This window comes from Lissotriton helveticus, chromosome 1_2 (genome assembly GCF_964261635.1).
Source record: "Lissotriton helveticus chromosome 1_2, aLisHel1.1, whole genome shotgun sequence".
Classification (NCBI taxonomy): Eukaryota; Metazoa; Chordata; class Amphibia; order Caudata; family Salamandridae; genus Lissotriton; species Lissotriton helveticus.
Window position 1 is genome coordinate 46106084 of NC_136058.1, and position 15858 is coordinate 46121941.

Genomic DNA, 15858 nt, shown 5'->3' on the forward strand with positions numbered 1-15858 from the left:
TAATAGCATGGTGGACCCCCTGACCAGCTTGTGGGCTTAGTGGGATCATGATGTCGCAGGTCTGGATGACGAGGGGTGGCGGGCGGCGTTGGCTTCCCCCCGTGAGGTGGCCATTTCCTCTCGACTTAGACTGGTCCAACTTAGGCTACTTCACAGATTCCACTTGTCGGAACTCCTGTTGCCTCCCATGGGTTATGTTTCGGAGGACATCTGTGAGAGGCAATGTTGGCAGGAAGGTTTGTTTATACATACTATCTGGGAATGTGAGTTAATCCAGGGGTACTGGGAACGTATGGTGGGCCGGATGAAGGAAGCACTGGGGCAACAAATTCATTGTAATATAAAGTTTGCACTGTTAAATATTTGGGACCCTACAGACTTGAACTCTACAGAACAAATGTGGGTGACGCATGGCTCATGGTTGCTAAACGTGACTTAGTAAGGCTTTGGAGGGCTCCAAACCCGCCAAAACTTGTGGACTAGTCTAATGATATGGATTGGTGCATGGTTACTGAGAAATCTATTTATAAATCCAGGGGATGCCCTAATAAATGGACTAGAGTATGGGGTCAGTGGAATTCTTATAGAGGGGAAATGTGTGCGCCACCTCGGACCAGAGAGGATGCCGGTGTGGGTCTGGAGGGTGTATAAAAGGACATTTGTCTAGCTGTTGTACTAGGTGCTCCGGGAGAGGTCAAAGCCTGACTTCTGTATGAACCGCCTTGATTGCAATTGTGTTGTTTATGTAACATGTCTTTTTCTTTGAATAATTTGTTTTTTTTTTAAGAAAAAGGAGCTAGGAAATTGTCGCAGGAGAGAATCTCAGTGATTCTTAACATGAATCCTACAGTTATCCAAAAGGAAGTCTGAATGTTCTTAGGAGTGATTCCAGACTGTTGATTCCAATTTTTTTTCAGCAAAACCTCTCCAGAGGTTGAAGCACAAAGATGTATCTGATCCTGTACCGTGGGATGACATTTGCATGACTGCCTGCACAGAGCTGTGAGAATGCCTTTACAGGGCACCAGCATTGGGAATGTGTGATTTGTGTTATTTTGCAGTGAAAGAGAAGGCTGCACGCTTTCAGTGTTGACACAAATGCATGGAAGCAATTGCAGAAGGAGCCCGTTGCTTGGATGTTTGAGATCGGTTGCATCTATGTATGAGTCTTGAGCAGTCTCAAAGTATTGTAACAGGTCATCCACTGACAGTATTTGTGCCCCATTCAGTGGAGCTACTGTTGACTTGTTCTTGAACACAGTACCTGACCAATAGCCGTTTGACCAAGTATAAAAAAATGTTGCTCAGTACAGAGAATGTTACTGTTAAAAGATGTACAGTGTTGAATCTGGCTACTTTGATGGCATTGCCTGGAAATGAGAACATGATTGATGATGTTGAGCATAATTGCTCAGATGTGACTGAGTTGCATACAAAGCCACATCCTGATATTTCTGATGAAGCATTACCTGAATCTGATAATGCGTTATTTGCTGAGGGTTCATGCTTGAGAGACAATGAAGGAAATCTAAAAGCTGCTTATGCTGAGTGTACAAATGGAGGAGTGTTGGAAGCTTCATGGTTGCAAGGAGTGTTTTCTGAGCAAGTTGTAGAGCTCATAGCTCTGGCACTAGCATTTACCATTTCAGAACAGCTCAAAGTTACAATTTATACACATATTATGACTTTAGAATCGTACATGACTATGGCAATTGTGGTCAAAGCGTGGGTTCATGATGTACTCTGGTTCTCCCACTAGAGTAGTGTTTATTTTCACCTAATATTAACAGAGGCAGAGAAGATTTCAGGTCTACAGAGAGACAGGAAACCTACTGCAGTGTAACAAATATGATATGAGCAGGGCAAGAATCTAGGAGAGATCCAGATGTAATAGAAGGAATGATTAAGAGTAAATCCCCAACCAGCAGAGGAGAAACTATTGTGTGCAAATTCCAAGGGTTACAGGTTTGCTCAAATGATGCTGCTGAAATGTTAAGAAAAGGGATAACAGCGAAGGAAGGCTAAGTTTATTAACTCATGTTATGAAAGAAATAGAGCACTGAGTTGCAGAGTTCAGCTATGGGGGAACACTACTCTAAAAACTGCAAAGTTTGATGTGATGTTCTATTCTTTTCCTCAAAGCAGAGAGGGTGGTAAGACACTTTCAGCTCTAACTTTTGCCCCCTCCCACAACGTATGTGTGTTGAGTGTTGTTGCAACATTACAAAAGGACTTTAGTGGGATAGCTGTCCTATTACAAGTGTGTACTTGCTCTGATTGAATAATAGTTTAAAGCATCTGATTGCTGCTAAATTACCTTCTCTTGAGCAACTCCTCTAGTCTAATCTAATCATTATATTAATGTGAAATTGGAAATTACATTTAAATAATGATAGGTTCTTCATAGTATCATGTAGAAGTACTGCTATATTGCATAAGGCACCTATTAATCAGAAATCGCTGTTAACATAAGAAACCCCACACCCAAGAAAGAGGCCTTTCTTCATTTAGGAGTTGGGGTTAATTAATCCGAAATGTTGATGTTAATAGTGATCATCCTCAATATTTTACTAGGAAGCAGATTGGTTACAAACATAACTGTATACTAGTTAGGCCAGTTGATTGGCAGGACTTAGGAAGTACAATGTTATGAAAGAATCAAAATATATGGGCAAAAGGGTATCTGGGCTCTTGGGTACATGTGTTAAAACACTGAGAATGGCAGCAGAAGAGCAAGCATCAAAAAGGTTTACATGTGTACACTGTTCAATGGAATCAGTATCACAGGATTGGAGGTCCCCTTGGCAAGGAGAGGGCAGCTAGCCAGTGAACCCCAGTCCAAAGATGCTAGTGGGTCTTAAATAGTAGTAGAATACCACCAGGGAGTAGACCAGTAGAAGACGGAGAGTTATTGAAGGCAAATCAGTCAGCTAGGCTGGAGGGCATGAGTTCCAAAAGGACGATAGACAGTGTTTCTTTCCAATATTTACAAGACCGCCACATTGTTTATTTTTGTGGTCTAGCCCTGGGACGCTTACGGGCAGCCATGCGCTTTAGAAATCTTTTTACAATTACAATTACAAATACAATTTTGCAGGTGTGAGACACCATTATTGCTATAACATAACGCATATCTCAGTCAATAATATTATTCAATAGTATGTCAAGATCCCTGACAATAGGAAAATTGGCAATTTCATAATTATTTTTAGATAGTGAATGAATATTACACAGTGTACATGAAAAGTGATTGCAGGTTGGAAAGTCCCTGTTAATCACCTAAACAAGTGAATTACGGGGAGAATCTTGCGACAGTGTGTTGCAGGGTGGACCATCTGCTAGCTTTCATACTTGAATGGGGATTGAGCATATAAATTGCTCTGGTATATATGTTGTGCATATGTAATCCAATTGACGGGTCAATTTAGCCAGTTCCAGGGCAGAATTTAGAGGATTTGCAGCTGACTGAATCATTGTGTGTGTCTGCTGCATGGCCACAATTTCATCAGGCTTAATAGCGCATAGCTGCCAAGGTTTCAGATTGCTATGTGTGACAATTTCATAATCTCAGTGTAATTATGAGTGACATTTCAACAACTATGAGTGACACTTTCTCGGTTGCTAAATCAAGCAATAAAGCATAGATATAAATATATAAATATCGCTAATTAGATCCATTTGAGCAACAGGAAATTCTAAGAAGCTCTACAAAGTGTTGTAAAGCAGCAACAATTGAAGGGTGCTAACATATTTTAGCACTTATCTTAAGCAGTACTTTAGCTTTGCTCCCAAATCAGTTAACTAGAGACTCCTGGTGGCCCCCAGCCCTGGGCACCGCACCCAAGCCAACCGACCACGCACGCAACCTGGGCTTCATCCTGGACTCCTCCCTCTCGATGACCAGACAAGTCAACGTCGTCTCCTCATCGTGCTTCAACACCCTGCGTATGCTTCGCAAGATCTTCCGCTGGATCCCGACCGAGACCAGGAAGACAGTCACCCAGGCACTCGTCACCAGCCGACTGGACTACGGAAACGCCCTCTACGCCGGAACCACAGCCAAGCTACAGAAAAGACTCCAGCGCATCCAGAACGCCTCCGCCCGACTCATCCTGGATGTCCCCCGACGCAGCCACATCTCCAGCCACCTGAGGAACCTGCACTGGTTTCCCGTCGACAAGAGGATCACTTTCTGGCTCCTCACCCACGCACACAAGTCTCTCCACAACCTGGGCCCCAAGTACCTCAACGACCGCATGACCTTCTACACGCCCACCCGCCAGCTACGGTCCACCAGCCTCGCCCTCGCAGCCGTACCACGTATCCGAAGAGCCACCACCGGAGAAAGATCCTTCTCTTACCTGGCTGCCAAGACATGGAACTCCCTCCCCATCCACCTCCGGCTGACCCAGGACCATCTCGCCTTCAGGAGACAACTCAAGACCTGGCTGTTCGAGCAGTAGCATACCCCTTCCCCTAAGCGCCTTGAGACCCTCCTGGGTGAGTAGTGCGCTATACAAATGGCTTGATTGATTGATTGATTGACTGTAGCTGACCTCTCTGCCCAGCCTGCAGAGGCACCATTTCAGTGTAGCCCGAGGACACAAGCAGTGAGCGACAGGTTAATGCTGACGCACGCTCAGCTTTACATTAAATATATTGAGAATGAGTACTATGAGTACTAAGTAAATGTGTGCCACGGCCACGATGATTCTCCGGCAGCCCGACCTACTGTCTGCTGAGCAGAGTATAGAGCTGAGGACTGTATAGAAGTGAGTGACTAATCACAATGCTTGTTTGAGTTGCTGCAACTGGACTTTTATTAGGTGCTTGTCCTTTCAGTGCAACTAAACTCTAGCGCAACTCAGAGAGCAATCAGAGGAGTTTCAAGACACAACATGAAGCAGCAACTGGCTGCAGTCTCGTGCCTCGCTGCACTCCTTGAGAAATCCCCTCAGCTCAGTGCCCCTCTCACCGCTGATATGCGAAGCCTGCAAAACCAAAGAGCCTAAGCGGCATGGGCCCTCGATGAAATAAACAACTCAGAGGAATGGCAGGCTATATCCTCAGCCTGCTCTGTGTGGCCCAGGCTCACCACCTCCAGCCGGTGGTAAAGTGGTTACCACCGTCATAATGCGTCAGCTGAGCGGAGCGCTGCTCAGTGATGCTCTAAAATTAAATATATTTAAAGTCCGATATTACAGTCTGACCTGAGTGTCAATGACGGAGAACAAGTTTCCAGCTGCTGTCCGGTCGCAGGAACTTATTTGCATGAAGAAAGCGGTCCCACGGTAACAGTGTGAGGAATGGTGAGGCTGTGCAAAACGAAACTTAAGCTTAAACTGCCGCCCGCTGATCGCGCCATGGCAATTCATGGACACAATGTTGCAGTCATGTGATGCCATCTCACGTGACTGCCGCTGTGGATCAGCACACTTCTGACTAGACAAGCCTGTAGGCTGAGCCGCCAGATGAGTGCTAATAGCAGCGCTCCCATCTCCTGCGCAAGCTGTTGTCAGCAACTTCACTAGGCTCTAATAATGCGTGACTTTGCATTGTCGTGCGGTGATGCGGATCACCACCCAAAAATGCGTTAGTCTAACGCTCGTTGTGTGATACTTGGCTGGGATGATAACGCCATTCTGCGAGGAATAGGCAGGTCCATTGTGATGAGAATTAGTGATTCCAATTGAAGCAATGGAAACAAATACATTGTGGGAGGGGGCAGAAGTTAGATCTCAAGGTCTCTTACCTCCATGTCTGCTACGAGGAAAAGAATAGAATGTTAAATCAAAAGTGGCGGAGAAACCAATAAATAAACAAGCAGTGGCAGAGTCAACAGGTTGGATTTTATCACTCTAATGCATTCAAACACAGGTACACACAAATGTAGCACATCAAAATTAGAAAATAAAGCCCAGGATTCAGACATAGGAGGCAGATAGATAGGAAGATTTGCACATTAAGGACAAACCTTTTGACTTTACGGAACATTTGTAATGTCACTGCTGTTGCAACCAAACCTTCCTCTTCACCCGGATTCTGTTCTTATAGTATTTTGATTGTGTTACTTTGTTTTTACAGTGTTTATAGTTGGTAAATAGATTTTTAGCAATGCGCATTACCCTATGTTGATAAGTAAACCACTTGTGCAGAACCTCATAATATGAATACCCATATTGCGTGTTTTGTAGTAAAGGGCCCACCTGGCATTACTCTTTAAGATGTTGATTTAGTCATATGTTGCTGTTCTTCAAAGTCTTTGTTTTTAAACTAAATTTTGATTATATATTTATGCCTTTTCTGTATGTTGAGAATTAAATTATGACGTGACAAAAAAAAATAAACAAAGGATCCCTCTGTTTAGCTTTGCTAGGTTCAGACCCAGAATGTTTTGTACCAGGATCAGTCCTTGAATGTTCAGTTCTGGAAAGATCCAGTACTTTGTCAAGAGGAGACTCACATTGCTATGGTTCAGTCAAACTATTCTTTGCCTTTTTCTGTCAATTTGTGACCTTGACAATGGCATTGCCTGAGATCTTCTCTACTTGATGCACAGAACGTAGGGTTTGTGTTCGGCCAGAAGTGGAGATAGATACGTGCAACAGTACAGAAAACAACTCAACACACAACACCGCAGGGCTTGAGGGAGGAGCACAACCCAGTCCAGCTACTATGATATACCATAGCACCACAATAAAACACAAGTATAGTACAACAAGTTAAGTCAAGTCAATCCACTTTATTCGATTGATTAAATCATAAAAGTACATTATACATTTTCAAAATTAGACTAATCCACATATAAAAACATTTTCAGAAATTCATAGTGCATTATTCCATATCCATAAAATAGTCTAAATAGGTCAAAACAACTAAAACCATGCTATCATAGGCCGAATAGTTATGCAATTGTTAATCTGACACATCTTTTCTATTTGATTCATATAGCGGCATAGTACAACAATCAGCAGACTGTTTACAACACTAAAGAACATGAAACATTGCACACCACTCAAGTAGAATGAAAACACAGCAAAACTCAGCACAACAACACAAAATAATTGACAAATCTTCAGAGCACTCTAGAACTACTAACGTATACTACAGCACAGTGAACAATGACGCGTGCAGGTATAATTCACTGCAGTGCAGTAGTGTACAGCACAAAGTGCAGGACAGCGAGCCACAAGAGCAATTAGCATAGAATACCAAAACACAGTAGAATGCAATGTGCCACACTATAGCAATGCACAAAACAATTAACTCATCATACTACACCACCTTAAGTACATCTCAGCAAGACACATCAAAACAGAACAACACATCAGCATTGCACACAACAAGGGAACCTCAGCACATCACAGTGCAACATTTCACAGTAACAGAGCCTGGTATGCCTCAATATTGCATACTACAGGACAACTATTAACATCACACTATACTTTATAGGATAATTCGGCACAGCAAACACCACCGCACATAGGGGCATATTCTCAAGGAGCTCTCGCCGAGTTAACCGCACTTTATCGCAGCTAAAGTCACAATAAAGTTCCTTAGGGGCGACACCGCCGGTGTGTGAGTAGCGTGCGACCCCACCCCCATTTGTAACTTTAAAGCTCCCGTGAGCAGTGGGCTGACGAGCCTGGGATCCCGCACCTACGCGCCTGAGTGGTACTATACCTGGCAGATATTGGCAGCCATCGGCAACCCCAGTACACGGCCTATCCCTGCTGACAAGGGGTGATACCCCGAAACACGTGTCCAGGGATGGCGAGGACATCGAAGATTGCAGAAGATCGAAAGATGATGCATCGCGAACACTTTACTACATTGACCAGAGTCCTTAGGGGCGACACCGCCGGTGTGTGAGTAGTGTGCGACCCCACCCCCATTTGTAACTTTAAAGCTCCCGTGAGCAGTGGGCTGACGAGCCTGGGATCCCGCACCTACGCGACTGAGTGGTACTATACCTGGCAGATATTGGCAGCCATCGGCAACCCCAGTACACGGCCTATCCCTGCTGATGAGGGGTGATACCCCGAAACACGTGTCCAGGGATGGCGAAGACAGCGAAGATAGCAGAAGATCGAAAGATGATGCATCGCAAACACTTTACTACATTGACCAGAGTCCTTAGGGGCGACACCGCCGGTGTGTGAGTAGTGTGCGACCCCACCCTCATTTGTAACTTTAAAGCTCCCGTGAGCAGTGGGCTGACGAGCCTGGGATCCCGCACCTACGTGCCTGAGTGGTACTATACCTGGCAGTTATTGGCAGCCATCGGCAACCCCAGTACACGGCCTATCCCTGCTGACGAGAGGTGATACCCCGAAACACGTGTCCAGGGATGGCGAAGACAGCAGAGATAGCAGAAGATCGAAAGATGATGCATCGCGAAAACTTTACTACATTGACCAGAGTCCTTAGGGGCGACACCGCCGGTGTGTGAGTAGTGTGCGACCCCACCCCCATTTGCATTTTTAAGGCTCCCGTGAGCAGTGGGCTGACGAGCCTGGGATCCCGCACCTACGCGCCTGAGTGGTACTATACCTGGCAGATATTGGCAGCCATCGGCAACCCCAGGACACGGCCTATCCCTGCTGACGAGGGGTGATACCCCGCAACACGTGTCCAGGGATGGCGAAGACAGCGAAGATAGCAGAAGATCGAAAGATGATGCATCGCGAACACTTTACTACATTGACCAGAGTCCTTAGGGGCGACACCGCCGGTGTGTGAGTAGTGTGCGACCCCACCCCCATTTGTAACTTTAAAGCTCCCGTGAGCAGTGGGCTGACGAGCCTGGGATCCCGCACCTACGCGCCTGAGTGGTACTATACCTGGCAGATATTGGCAGCCATCGGCAACCCCAGTACACGGCCTATCCCTGCCGACGATGGGTGATACCCCGAAACACGTGTCCAGGGATGGCGAAGACAGCGAAGATAGCAGAAGATCAAAAGATGATGCATCGCGAACACTTTACTACATTGACCAGAGTCCTTAGGGGCGACACCGCCGGTGTGTGAGTAGTGTGCGACCCCACCCCCATTTGTAACTTTAAAGCTCTCGTGAGCAGTGCGCTGACGAGCCTGGGATCCCGCACCTACGCGCCTGAGTGGTACTATACCTGGCAGATATTGGCAGCCATCGGCAACCCCAGTACACGGCCTATCCCTGCCGACGATGGGTGATACCCCGAAACACGTGTCCAGGGATGGCGAAGACAGCGAAGATAGCAGAAGATCAAAAGATGATGCATCGCGAACACTTTACTACATTGACCAGAGTCCTTAGGGGCGACACCGCCGGTGTGTGAGTAGTGTGCGACCCCACCCCCATTTGTAACTTTAAAGCTCCCGTGAGCAGTGGGCTGACGAGCCTGGGATCCCGCACCTACGCGCCTGAGTGGTACTATACCTGGCAGATATTGGCAGCCATCGGCAACCCCAGTACACGGCCTATCCCTGCTGACGAGGGGTGATACCCCGAAACACGTGTCCAGGGATGGTGAAGACAGCGAAGATAGCAGAAGATCGAAAGATGATGCATCGCGAACACTTTACTACATTGACCAGAGACCTTAGGGACGACACCGCCGGTGTGTGAGTAGTGTGCGACCCCACCCCCATTTGTAACTTTAAAGCTCCCGTGAGCAGTGGGCTGACGAGCCTGGGATCCCGCACCTACGCGCCTGAGTGTTACTATACCTGGCAGATATTGGCAGCCATCGGCAACCCCAGTACACGGCCTATCCCTGCTGACGAGGGGTGATACCCCAAAACACGTGTCCAGGGATGGCGAAGACAGCAAAGATAGCAGAAGATCGAAAGATGATGCATCGCGAACACTTTACTACATTGACCAGAGTCCTTAGGGGCGACAGAGCCGGTGTGTGAGTAGTGTGCGACCCCACCCCCATTTGTAACTTTAAAGCTCCCGTGAGCAGTGGGCTGACGAGCCTGGGATCCCACACCTACGCGCCTGAGTGGTACTATACCTGGCAGATATTGGCAGCCATCGACAACCCCAGTACACGGCCTATCCCTGCTGACGAGGGGTGATACCCCGAAACACGTGTCCAGGGATGGCGAAGACAGCGAAGATAGCAGAAGATCGAAAGATGATGCATCGCGAACACTTTACTACATTGACCAGAGTCCTTAGGGGCGACACCGCCGGTGTGTGAGTAGTGTGCGACCCCACCCCCATTTGTAACTTTAATGCTCCCGTGAGCAATGGGCTGACGAGCCTGGGATCCGGCACCTACGCGCCTGAGTGGTACTATACCTGGCATATATTGGCAGCCATCGGCAACCCCAGGACACGGCCTATCCCTGCTGACGAGGGGTGATACCCCGAAACACGTGTCCAGGGATGGCGAAGACAGCGAAGATAGCAGAAGATCGAAAGATGATGCATTGCGAACACTTTACTACATTGACCAGAGTCCTTAGGGGCGACACCGCCTGTGTGTGAGTAGTGTGCGACCCCACCCCCATTTGTAACTTTAAAGCTCCTGTGAGCAGTGGGCTGACGAGCCTGGGATCCCGCACCTACGCGCCTGAGTGGTACTATACCTGGCAGATATTGGCAGCCATCGGCAACCCCAGTACACGGCCTATCCCTGCTGACGAGGGGTGATACCCCAAAACACGTGTCCAGGGATGGCGAAGACAGCAAAGATAGCAGAAGATCGAAAGATGATGCATCGCGAACACTTTACTACATTGAACAGAGTCCTTAGGGGCGACAGAGCCGGTGTGTGAGTAGTGTGCGACCCCACCCCCATTTGTAACTTTAAAGCTCCCGTGAGCAGTGGGCTGACGAGCCTGGGATCCCACACCTACGCGCCTGAGTGGTACTATACCTGGCAGATATTGGCAGCCATCGACAACCCCAGTACACGGCCTATCCCTGCTGACGAGGGGTGATACCCCGAAACACGTGTCCAGGGATGGCGAAGACAGCGAAGATAGCAGAAGATCGAAAGATGATGCATCGCGAACACTTTACTACATTGACCAGAGTCCTTAGGGGCGACACCGCCGGTGTGTGAGTAGTGTGCGACCCCACCCCCATTTGTAACTTTAATGCTCCCGTGAGCAATGGGCTGACGAGCCTGGGATCCCGCACCTACGCGCCTGAGTGGTACTATACCTGGCATATATTGGCAGCCATCGGCAACCCCAGGACACGGCCTATCTCTGCTGACGAGGGGTGATACCCCGAAACACGTGTCCAGGGATGGCGAAGACAGCGAAGATAGCAGAAGATCGAAAGATGATGCATTGCGAACACTTTACTACATTGACCAGAGTCCTTAGGGGCGACACCGCCTGTGTGTGAGTAGTGTGCGACCCCACCCCCATTTGTAACTTTAAAGCTCCCGTGAGCAGTGGGCTGACGAGCCTGGGATCCCGCACCTACGCGCCTGAGTGGTACTATACCTGGCAGATATTGGCAGCCATCGGCAACCCCAGTACAGGCCTATCCCTGCTGACAAGGGGGTGATACCCCGAAACACGTGTCCAGGGATGGCGAAGACAGCGAAGATAGCAGAAGATCGAAAGATGATGCATCGCGAACACTTTACTACATTGACCAGAGTCCTTAGGGGCGACACCGCCGGTGTGTGAGTAGTGTGCGACCCCACCCCCATTTGTAACTTTAAAGCTCCCGTGAGCAGTGGGCTGACGAGCCTGGGATCCCGCACCTACGCGCCTGAGTGGTACTATACCTGGCAGATATTGGCAGCCATCGGCAACCCCAGTACACGGCCTATCCCTGCTGACGAGGGGTGATACCCCGAAACACGTGTCCAGGGATGGCGAAGACAGCGAAGATAGCAGAAGATCGAAAGATGATGCATCGCGAACACTTTACTACATTGACCAGAGTCCTTAGGGGCGACACCGCCGGTGTGTGAGTAGTGTGCGACCCCACCCCCATTTGTAACTTTAAAGCTCCCGTGAGCAGTGGGCTGACAAGCCTGGGATCCCGCACCTACGCGCCTGAGTGGTACTATACCTGGCAGATATTGGCAGCCATCGGCAACCCCAGTAAACGGCCTATCCCTGCTGACGAGGGGTGATACCCCGAAACACGTGTCCAGGGATGGCGAAGACAGCGAAGATAGCAGAAGATCGAAAGATGATGCATCGCGAACACTTTACTACATTGACCAGAGTCCTTAGGGGCGACACCGCCGGTGTGTGAGTAGTGTGCGACCCCACCCCCATTTGTAACTTTAATGCTCCCGTGAGCAATGGGCTGACGAGCCTGGGATCCCGCACCTACGCGCCTGAGTGGTACTATACCTGGCATATATTGGCAGCCATCGGCAACCCCAGGACACGGCCTATCCCTGCTGACGAGGGGTGATACCCCGAAACACGTGTCCAGGGATGGCGAAGACAGCGAAGATAGCAGAAGATCGAAAGATGATGCATTGCGAACACTTTACTACATTGACCAGAGTCCTTAGGGGCGACACCGCCTGTGTGTGAGTAGTGTGCGACCCCACCCCCATTTGTAACTTTAAAGCTCCCGTGAGCAGTGGGCTGACGAGCCTGGGATCCCGCACCTACGCGCCTGAGTGGTACTATACCTGGCAGATATTGGCAGCCATCGGCAACCCCAGTACACGGCCTATCCCTGCTGACGAGGGGTGATACCCCAAAACACGTGTCCAGGGATGGCGAAGACAGCAAAGATAGCAGAAGATCGAAAGATGATGCATCGCGAACACTTTACTACATTGACCAGAGTCCTTAGGGGCGACAGAGCCGGTGTGTGAGTAGTGTGCGACCCCACCCCCATTTGTAACTTTAAAGCTCCCGTGAGCAGTGGGCTGACGAGCCTGGGATCCCACACCTACGCGCCTGAGTGGTACTATACCTGGCAGATATTGGCAGCCATCGACAACCCCAGTACACGGCCTATCCCTGCTGACGAGGGGTGATATCCCGAAACACGTGTCCAGGGATGGCGAAGACAGCGAAGATAGCAGAAGATCGAAAGATGATGCATCGCGAACACTTTACTACATTGACCAGAGTCCTTAGGGGCGACACCGCCGGTGTGTGAGTAGTGTGCGACCCCACCCCCATTTGTAACTTTAATGCTCCCGTGAGCAATGGGCTGACGAGCCTGGGATCCCGCACCTACGCGCCTGAGTGGTACTATACCTGGCATATATTGGCAGCCATCGGCAACCCCAGGACACGGCCTATCCCTGCTGACGAGGGGTGATACCCCGAAACACGTGTCCAGGGATGGCGAAGACAGCGAAGATAGCAGAAGATCGAAAGATGATGCATTGCGAACACTTTACTACATTGACCAGAGTCCTTAGGGGCGACACCGCCTGTGTGTGAGTAGTGTGCGACCCCACCCCCATTTGTAACTTTAAAGCTCCCGTGAGCAGTGGGCTGACGAGCCTGGGATCCCGCACCTACGCGCCTGAGTGGTACTATACCTGGCAGATATTGGCAGCCATCGGCAACCCCAGTACAGGCCTATCCCTGCTGACAAGGGGGTGATACCCCGAAACACGTGTCCAGGGATGGCGAAGACAGCGAAGATAGCAGAAGATCGAAAGATGATGCATCGCGAACACTTTACTACATTGACCAGAGTCCTTAGGGGCGACACCGCCGGTGTGTGAGTAGTGTGCGACCCCACCCCCATTTGTAACTTTAAAGCTCCCGTGAGCAGTGGGCTGACGAGCCTGGGATCCCGCACCTACGCGCCTGAGTGGTACTATACCTGGCAGATATTGGCAGCCATCGGCAACCCCAGTACACGGCCTATCCCTGCTGACGAGGGGTGATACCCCGAAACACGTGTCCAGGGATGGCGAAGACAGCGAAGATAGCAGAAGATCGAAAGATGATGCATCGCGAACACTTTACTACATTGACCAGAGTCCTTAGGGGCGACACTGCCGGTGTGTGAGTAGTGTGCGACCCCACCCCCATTTGTAACTTTAAAGCTCCCGTGAGCAGTGGGCTGACAAGCCTGGGATCCCGCACCTACGCGCCTGAGTGGTACTATACCTGGCAGATATTGGCAGCCATCGGCAACCCCAGTAAACGGCCTATCCCTGCTGACGAGGGGTGATACCCCAAAACACGTGTCCAGGGATGGCGAAGACAGCGAAGATAGCAGAAGATTGAAAGATGATGCATCGCGAACACTTTACTACATTGACCAGAGTCCTTAGGGGCGACACCGCCGGTGTGTGAGTAGTGTGCGACCCCACCCCCATTTGTAACTTTAAAGCTCCCGTGAGCAGTGGGCTGACGAGCCTGGGATCCTGCACCTACGCGCCTGAGTGGTACTATACCTGGCAGATATTGGCAGCCATTGGCAACCCCAGTACACGGCCTATCCCTGCTGACGAGGGGTGATACCCCAAAACACGTGTCCAGGGATGGCAAAGACAGCGAAGGTAGCAGAAGATCGAAAGATGATGCATCGCGAACACTTTACTACATTGACCAGAGTCCTTAGGGGTGACACCGCCGGTGTGTGAGTAGTGTGCGACCCCACCCCCATTTGTAACTTTAAAGCTCCCGTGAGCAGTGGGCTGACGAGCCTGGGATCCCGCACCTACGCGCCTGAGTGGTACTATACATGGCAGATATTGGCAGCCATCGGCAACCCCAGTACACGGCCTATCCCTGCTGACGAGGGGTGATACCCCGAAACACGTGTCCAGGGATGGCGAAGACAGCGAAGATAGCAGAAGATCGAAAGATGATGCATCGCGAACACTTTACTACATTGACCAGAGTCCTTAGGGGCGACAGAGCCGGTGTGTGAGTAGTGTGCGACCCCACCCCCATTTGTAACTTTAAAGCTCCCGTGAGCAGTGGGCTGACAAGCCTGGGATCCCGCACCTACGCGCCTGAGTGGTACTATACCTGGCAGATATTGGCAGCCATCGGCAACCCCAGTACACAGCCTATCCCTGCTGACGAGGGGTGATACCCCGAAACACGTGTCCAGGGATGGCGAAGACAGCGAAAATAGCAGAAGATCGAAAGATGATGCATCGCAAACACTTTACTACATTGACCAGAGTCCTTAGGGGCGACACTGCCGGTGTGTGAGTAGTGTGAGACCCCACCCCCATTTGTAACTTTAAAGCTCCCGAGAGCAGTGGCTGACGAGCCTGGGATCCCGCACCTACTCGCCTGAGTGGTACTATACCTGGCAGATATTGGCAGCCATCGGCAACCCCAGTACACGGCCTATCCCTGGTGACGAGGGGTGATAACCCGAAACACGTGTCCAGGGATGGCGAAGACAGTGAAGATAGCAGAAGATCGAAAGATGATGCATCGCGAACACTTTACTACATTGACCAGAGTCCTTAGGGGCGACACCGCCGGTGTGTGAGTAGTGTGCGACCCCACCCCATTTGTAACTTTAAAGCTCCCGTGAGCAGTGGGCTGACGAGCCTGGGATCCCGCACCTATGCGCCTGAGTGGTACTATACCTGGCAGATATTGGCAGCCATCGGCAGCCCCAGTACACGGTCTATCCCTGCTGACGAGGGGTGATACCCCGAAACACGTGTCCAGGGATGGCGAAGACAGCGAAGATAGCAGAAGATCGAAAGATGATGCATCGTGAACACTTTACTACATTGACCAGAGTCCTTAGGGGCGACACCGCCGGTGTGTGAGTAGTGTGCGACCCCACCCCCATTTGTAACTTTAAAGCTCCCGTGAGCAGTGGGCTGACGAGCCTGGGATCCCGCACCTACGCGCCTGAGTGGTACTATACCTGGCAGATATTGGCAGCCATCGGCAACCCCAGTACACGGCCTATCCCTGCTGACGA